Consider the following 7,218-nt stretch of genomic DNA (forward strand, 5'->3'; position numbering starts at 1 on the left):
TTTTTTTTTTGAGACAAAGTCTGACTCTGTCACCCAGGCTAGAGTACAGTGAAAACACTGGCGTGATCTTGGCTCACTGTAACCTCTGCCTCCTGGGTTCAAGCATTTCTCCTGCTTCAGCCTCCTAGTAGCTGGGATTACAGGAGCCTGCCACCATGCCCAGCTAATTTTTGTATTTTTAGTGGAGATGGGAGTTTCACCATGTTGGCCAGGTTGGTCTCAAACTCCTGACCTCGGGTGATCCACCCACCTTGGCCTCTGAGAGTGCTGGGATTACAGGCATGAGCCACCACGCCCAGCCAATTCAAAATCTTTTTAAATTTCCCTTGTGACTTTTTTTTTGACCCATGAGTTATATAGAAGAGTGTTGCTTAATTTCCAAGTATTTGGGACTCTTCTACCTGTCTTATTGTTACTGATTTTTGAATTAATTCTGTCAAGGTCAGACAATATAGACTTATTTCAGTCCTTTTAAATTCATTGAGCTTTGTTATATATCTTGTCATATATGATCTGTTAGGTCAGTGTCCTAGGTGCACTGAAAAATAATTTGAGTTCTGCAGTTTTATGTAGTTTTCTGTAAGTGTAAATTCACTTAATAGTATTAAAGTCTTCAATATTTTTATGGATTTTCTAGCAATTAGGACAGTTAAGAGAACTGTTGAAATCTTCAGCTGGAATTGTGAATTGTCTGTGTCTTCAGTCATTAACTTTTGCTTGATGTATTTGCAGCTCTGATATTAGGTACATACAGATTTAGACTTCCTTTGTCTTTTTGATGAATTGACCTTACTCATTATAAAATGTTCCATCTTTATTTCTGTCCCCTCTTTAACCCATCTTGCCTCATATTTAAGCCTACTTTATTAGGTATTAATATAGAAATGAGAATGTTTTAAACCTGTGAGAAATAACAGCATGTTTATATGCAGAAGCCTATGATCTATCAGAAAAGGGGAAAATTATTTGGGAGTAATTCTGGGAGTTTCAGAGAAGGGGAGTATTGGTTTTTTTTGTTTGTTTGTTTGTTTTTTTGAGACGGAGTTTCGCTCTTGTTACCCAGGCTGGAGTGCAATGGTGCGATCTCGGCTCACTGCAACCTTCGCCCCCTGGGTTCAGGCAATTCTTCTGCCTCAGCCTCCTGAGTAGCTGGGATTACAGGCACGCGCCACCATGACCAGCTAATTTTTTGTATTTTTAGTAGAGACGGGGTTTCACCATGTTGACCAGGATGGTCTCGATCTCTTGACCTCGTAATTCACCTGCCTCGGCCTCCCAAAGTGCTGAGATTACAGACGTGAGCCACCACGCCTGGCCCTGAGTATTTGTTGAGTAATATCCTTGACAATATAAGAGGGGGAAGTATTTTATTAATCAGTGGAAGGATTAGGCTTAGATAGGAACATGGAGAATTCTACCATAACAAGATGAAGGAGAGTATACAGGAATTGCTGCAGTGTAAGTTAGAAGTTGTAGAGGAAGCATTTTGTGCGGTTTCTTTTCTGAATGCTTCTGTTTCCTAAGTGAGATAGGAAGCAAGGTCATCTGCGGAGAATGTGCTTATGGAAGAAGGCATTGGAGGCTTGAGGAAATAGTCATCTAGGTGAGCAGGAGGAGTGGGTAGACTTGAGAACTGTTATGATTGTCATGTAGCACTAAGGACCCACTTCAGTTTAGTACTCATGAATATAAAGTGAGGTCAGCCATGTCCAGATGAAAGTGTGCCACAAAGAGTAGACATATAGTCAGATTTAACTAGAGTAGGGTTTTTTGTTTTTTTTTTAACCAGGTCGTTGTGACAAAAATTAGGGCCAAGGGGTTGAGGATATTTAGGATGGAGTGATAATATTGATTGGCCATGGAATTCTACATTGGAAAGGGAGGAAAATGAGGATATGAAGTAGAAGAGGGCAGTGAAATTATGTTCAAATCAATTTATTGTGGCCAGGCATAGTGGTTCATGCCTGTAATCCTAGCACTTTGGGCGGCCAAGGCAGGTGGATCACCGGAGGTCAGGAGTTGGAGACCAGCCTGACCAACATGGTGAAACCCTGTCTCTACTAAAAATATAAAAATTAACTGGGCATGGAGGCACATGCCTATAATTTGGAGGCTGAGGCAGGAGAATCGCTTGAACCTAGGAGGCAGAGGTTGCAGTGAGCTGAGATTGTGTCATTGCACTCCAGCCTGGGCAATAAGAGTGAAACTCCGTCTCAAAAAAAAAAAAATATCAATTCATTGTAAGTATTGGTGGGGGGTTGAAGAATTGTTGGAATTGGGGTATGGTTGGGTGTGCTGGCTCATGCCTGTAATCACAGCACTTTGGGAGGCTGAGGCAGGAGGACGACTTTAGCCCAGGAGTTTGAGGCCAGCTTGGGCAACATAGGGAGACCCTAACTCTACAGAAAAAAAAAAAAAAATTAGCTGTGGTGGTGCATGCTTGTGGTCCCAGCTACTCAGGAGGCTGAGGCAGGAGGATCACCTGAGCCTGTGAGGTCAAGGCTGCAGTGAGCTGAGATTGTGCCACCGCATTTCAGACTTGGTGACAGAGCCAGACCCTGTCTCAAAAAAATAAAACAAAAAGATTTGGGGGTATAGGGAGTGAGGTAGGAAGATAAGAGGTGATGGTAAGATGGTACAATGTTTGAAATAGAGATTAAGGGAATGTAATTGTCAATAATAATAAATAAAGGCTAGGGTATGTCATGGGAATAAGTGGCTAAAGTATAGTAAAGACAAAATTCTTGGGGAGGAATCAAGGAACTCCGAGGCTGGATTGGAAGATTCATTTTCATTAGTTTTGAAGTTACCAAGATTTAAGTCAGATGTAGTGTTGGAAAGTGCAGCAGTGAGCCTGGAGCTAAATTATTCAAAGAATGAGGAAGAGAGATGGAACATGAGCTTCAAAGCTATTTGTTCTTAGGGTATGAAGAGAGAGACATTAGTCTGAAACCAGCAATGAGGAGCAAGGAGGAGGATACCTTGTTCTAGCAGTATGAAGATATGAGAGAGAAAGCAGCCACTACCTGAGAGGAGCATCCTTAGTGGGGAGCCATGGATGCCAAAGAACTGTTAGCACAAGATAGGACAGCATTGGAGAATGAGGTTGGGGATATGGAGAATTTCGGTGTTAATCGACCTCTAAGTTTCACAGTGGTCACAATGAGTTGGGAAGGGGTGGGAAATGTCATTAGATGAGTGATTTTATACTCCTGTATGGGGATGAGAATCCCAGTGATAAGGGAATTTTTAAGAATTGAACTGCTGTTAATGGGCATAAAGAGTGTGATAGGGAGCAGGAACCCGCATCCAGGAACAGAGCCCTTTGCTCCTCCCTCAAAATGGATGGAGACCGGAAATCAGATGTTTATGCCCAAGAAAAGCAGGATTTCATTCAGCACTTCTCCCGGATCGTTAGGGTGCTGACTGAGGATGAGATGGGGCACCCAGAGACAGGAGATGCTATTGTCTGGCTCAGGGAGGTCCTGGAGTACAACGCCATTGGGGGCAAGTATCACCGGGGTTTGACGGTGCTAGTAGCGTTCCAGGAGCTGGTGGAGCCAAGGAAACAGGATGCTGATAGTCTCCAGCAGGCCCTGACTGTGGGCTGGTGTGTGGAACTGTGGCAAGCTTTCTTCCTGGTGGCAGATGACATCATGGATTCATCCCTCACCCGCCAGGGATAGATCTGCTTGTATCAGAAGCCAGGCGTAGGTTTGGATGCCATTAATGATGCTATCCGTCTGGAAGCATGTATCTACCACCTGCTGGAGCTCTGCTGCCAAGAGCAGCCCTATTACCTGAACCTGATTGAGCTCTTCCTGCAGAGTTCCTATCAGACTGAGATTGGGCAGACCCTGGACCTCATCACAGCCCCCCAGGGCAATGTGGATCTCGGCAGATTCACTGAAAAGAGGTACAAATCTATTGTCAAGTACAAGACGGCTTTCTACTCCTTCTACCTTCCTGTAGCCCCAGCCATGTACATGGCAGGAATTGATGGCGAGAAGGAGCATGCCAATGCCAAGAAGATCCTGTTGGAGATGGGAGAGTTCTTTCAGATTCAGGATGATTACCTTGACCTCTTTGGGGACCCCAGTGTGACTGGCAAAGTTGGCACTGACATCCAGGACAACAAATGCAGCTGGCTGGTGGTCCAGTGTCTGCAACAGTCCACTCTGGAACAGCGCCGGATCCTGAAAGAAAATTACGGGCAGAAGGAGGCTGAGAAGGTGGCCCGAGTAAAGGCATTATATGAGGAGCTGGATCTGCCGGCCGTGTTCTCACAGTATCAGGAAGATAGTTACAACGACATTATGGGTCTCATTGAACAGTATGCAGCACCCCTGCCCCCAGCTATCTTTCTGGGGCTTGCGTGCAAAATCTACAAGCGGAAAAAGTGACCTAGAGACTGCAAGGGCGGAGAGGAGGCTCTCAATAAATAAATTATTGTATATAAAAAAAAAAGTGTGATAGGATTAATTATGTGCCTCTAAGGAATATTTAATGTTAAGATACCTCATCTTGCAGATTGATTGTGCTGATGGGAATGTTGCCAGCACACTGGGGCCAACCTTGTGTTTTAAAATGGTATAATTAAGCTTGTTTTTCAGTTTAGCATGGCTAGGAAACGATATATCGGCTAATACGCTAAGATTTCAGTTATTTAAAGAACACAGGATTATGAATAAACTTAGATACTGTATCCCATGGGGACCAGAATAGGTCAGATGTATTAAATACTTAGGTATTTATTTGAGATAGGGTCTGGTTCTGTTGCCTAGTCTGGAGTGCGGTGGTGCAATCTCAGCTCACTGCAACCTCTGCCTCCCAGGATTAAGTGATCCTTCTACCTCAGCCTCTCGAGTAGCTGGGACTACAGGTATGTGCCACCACACCCAGTGAATTTTTGTATTTTTTGTAGAGATGGAGTTTCTCCATGTTGCCCAGGCAGGTCTTGAACTCCTATGTATTTATTAAACAAGCTTTAAAAATTGATTAATGTAGGCCGGGCGCGGTGGCTCACGCTTGTAATCCCAGCACTTTGGGAGGCCGAGACGGGTGGATCACGAGGTCAAGAGATCGAGACCATCCTGGTCAACATGGTGAAACCCCGTCTCTACTAAAAATACAAAAATTAGCTGGGCATGGTGGCGTGTGCCTGTAATCCCAGCGACTCAGGAGGCTGAGGCAGGAGAATTGCTTGAACCCAGGAGGCGGAGGTTGCGGTGAGCCGAGATAGCGCCATTGCACTCCAGCCTGGGTAACAAGAGCGAAACTCCGTCTCAAAAAAAAAAAAAAAAAAATTGATTAATGTGCCTTGGTGATTTCTTAATTATACTTATGGCTAATAAGACATGTTGACTATATCTTCTTTCATGCATCTTGCCTCTCCAAAAACTACTGAAGTGATTCTGAGAACTAGGAAGTATAAGAACTTATCGGCATGCTTGGTGGTTTGTTCCTGTAAAAAGTGGTGCCACTGACAGGGTCACCAAGATTGGAGGAGAGAGCTGGCTCTGGTGGTGATAGTTGAAGCCAGGAGAAAGGATGAGCTCTTAAAGGAACACGCTGTGAAAGAAGGGCAGACCAAGGGCTGAGTCTTGGAAAATGCCTATATCTAAAGGAAGTGGAGGCAAAAGAAACCAGGTTAAGTCAGAAAAACGAGGAGGTAAATCAGGATAGCACATAAGTGAGAAAGGAAGAATAATATTTCAGGTAGGAAAAGAGTTTAATAACATCCACTGTTATGCAGTTCAAGGAGAGTGAAGAAAAGCAAAACATCACTAATTTTACAATAAAGTCATTAGTAACTCTGAAATAACAGTAGCATGATGGATAATTACAGTAACTGAGCTGTAGGAAAAAGTGTAGCTGATGAAGGAGTATCGCGTGTGGCATACACTTACAGTCTCAGCTACTTAGGAGGCTTGAGCCCAGGAGATCAAGGCTCTGCAGTTAGGTGTGATTGTGCACTGCCCTCCGGCCTGGGCACCAGAGCAAGACACACACACACTCACACACTCTCTCTCTCTCTCTCTCTCTCCCCCTCTCCCCCCCCCCTTTTAAAAGAACTATATATAGGATTAGAAACTATAGGGCAAGATAGGCACAATGGCTCACACTTAAAATCCCAGCACTTTGGGAGGCCAAGGCAGGAGGATTGCTTGATGCCAGGAGTTCAAAACCAGTCTGGGCAACATAGCAAGACTCTGTCTCTACAAAAAAAAGGAAGAAGCAACAGTATATATATTTGAAAGGAAGAACCATTGCAGGTCCTATATTCTATATAGCAGCAGTCCCTAACTTTTTTGGCAACAGGGACAAGTTTACTGTAAGACAATTTTTCCTCAGACCAGGGAGGGAGGCTTGGGGGAAATGGATTTGGGATGATTCAGGTGCATTACATTCATTGTGCACTTTTTCTATTATTACATTTTAATTATAATGAAATTATTATATACCTCACTGTAATGTGGAATTAGAGGAAACCCTGAGCTTGTTTTTCTGCAACTAGATAGTCCCGTCTGGGGGTGATGGAGTCAGTGACATCTGAAGTGTATTGCTTATATCCAGTCTACTCTGTAATCTCGTTTTGGTTGCCGTCATTGCAGAAAACCCTGACAAAGATAAGATGTTGGAAATGGAAGCAGGCTTTTCAGTACTTTTGTGGCAGTCTCATGATATTCTGCCTTGATTTTAATCCAGAACATATGGAGATTGGAGGTTGCCTGAAACATACTGTTCTTTTTTTTTTTTTTTTTTTTTTTTTTGAGACAGGATCTCGCTGTGTTGTTCAAGCTGGAGTGCAGTGGTACAATCTCAGCTCACTCACTGCAACCTCCACTTCCTGGATTCAAGCGAGATTCTCGTGCCTCAGCCTCCCAGGTAACTGGGACTACAGGCGCATACCACCAAACCCCAGTAATTTGTGTAATTTTAGTAGAGATGGGGTTTTGCCATGTTGCTTATGCTGGTCTTGACCTTGTAGGCTCAAGCAATTTGCCCGCCTCAGCCTCCCAAAGTACTGGGATTACAGATGTGAGCCACCAGCCTGGCTTCAAACATACTTCATTTTCAGTTTCAAGCAGTTCACCCTATTCTAGCACAGACAAAGTTGATTCACCTGTCTTATTCACAAAGGGTCACAGATCCATTCCTTCCCAGTTCAGGGTTCTTTTGTGGTTGGGAAGTAATGCTCAAACTTTTTTTTTTTTT

The 7,218-nt window shown here is 43.8% G+C and overlaps 2 protein-coding genes and 1 pseudogene across 2 annotated transcripts in view; 2 read left to right on the forward strand and 1 right to left on the reverse strand.

The window, feature by feature from the left end:
- Nucleotides 1-4,453, forward strand: part of LOC108310976 — a 12,522-nt pseudogene extending 8,069 nt beyond the window's left edge.
- SLC25A12 (solute carrier family 25 member 12) overlaps nt 1-7,218 on the reverse strand; it is a 229,436-nt gene that overhangs the window by 148,233 nt on the left and 73,985 nt on the right. The window lies entirely within an intron of this gene.
- HAT1 (histone acetyltransferase 1) overlaps nt 1-7,218 on the forward strand; it is a 74,145-nt gene that overhangs the window by 11,540 nt on the left and 55,387 nt on the right. The window lies entirely within an intron of this gene.

The sequence above is a fragment of the Cebus imitator genome, unplaced genomic scaffold (genome assembly GCF_001604975.1).
Source record: "Cebus imitator isolate Cc_AM_T3 unplaced genomic scaffold, Cebus_imitator-1.0 Scaffold110, whole genome shotgun sequence".
NCBI classification, from domain to species: Eukaryota; Metazoa; Chordata; class Mammalia; order Primates; family Cebidae; genus Cebus; species Cebus imitator.